The 861-nt window shown below is 54.2% G+C and overlaps 1 non-coding gene across 1 annotated transcript; it reads right to left on the bottom strand.

The window, feature by feature from the left end:
• Nucleotides 1–212: 212 nt before the first annotated feature.
• On the bottom strand, nt 213–370 carry LOC128307678 (5.8S ribosomal RNA). The gene has a single exon (XR_008287737.1). It is a non-coding gene; the product is annotated as a 5.8S ribosomal RNA (ribosomal RNA).
• Between the last annotated feature and the right edge of the window lie 491 nt (nt 371–861).

Raw genomic sequence — 861 nt, 5'->3', positions numbered from 1 at the left:
ACACGACACGCACCCACTGGGCCAACTGTACCGCCTTACCATTTCAGCGCCCAAGGTCCCCCGCGGAAGGGGTCCGAGCACGCCATGATGCACAGTGCGCCAAACGCGTGTGTTCAAGCCTGCGACACACTCCCGGGCGTGCTGCTCGCCCAGGCGTGCCGCTGGTACGCGGGCGTCCTGTAGTTATGGAATAGTGTGTAACAAGAATTGGTAGGCACTCAAGAATGTGTGCATCGGTCGGGTTTAAACGTCCGATGCGCCATATGCGTTCAACGTGTCGGTGTTCATGTGTCCTGCAGTTCACATTCTGACGCGCATTTAGCTGCGGTCTTCATCGATCCATGAGCCGAGTGATCCCCTGCCTAGGGTTTTGGTATGTTCAACTGTCTCCTATGTTTTCGTTATGCGCTAGGTGCATCTCTCACAACTTAAGTTCCCCGGACAGCGTAACCGTGCACCTCTCGGTTCCTTCGAAGCCGTCCAGGGTGGACAAGGATGACCATTGGTCTTCCTTCCCATTGATCGACGCTCGATGTGGGCGGCATCGGCGCGATCTTGCACAACTTTCGTTCTCTTGATTAGGTTCTCTCTCGCTCGAGGCCAGTGTTTAAATATGTTCTAGTGGGTCTTTACCTTCGCCCATGTGTCACACACTTTACGCGTTCGATGGCTGCCATTGGGAGTGTGCGCACAGGTACGAAGGCCACTGGCCTACGGTCGCGCACGCTCAATATCGTAGTATAGACACACCTCTCTCGCGGGTCTAATTGGCGTGCGCGGCCCCCAAAAGGTAACATAGCAGTTTGTTCTGCTGATACCGTGTTTCTCTATCTCTCTAACCAACTCACACAACAACATATA

This window comes from Anopheles moucheti (assembly GCF_943734755.1).
Source record: "Anopheles moucheti chromosome X unlocalized genomic scaffold, idAnoMoucSN_F20_07 X_unloc_12, whole genome shotgun sequence".
NCBI classification, from domain to species: Eukaryota; Metazoa; Arthropoda; class Insecta; order Diptera; family Culicidae; genus Anopheles; species Anopheles moucheti.
The sequence above is the reverse complement of the archived record's forward strand: the minus strand, read 5'-3'. Positions and strand labels throughout refer to the sequence as shown.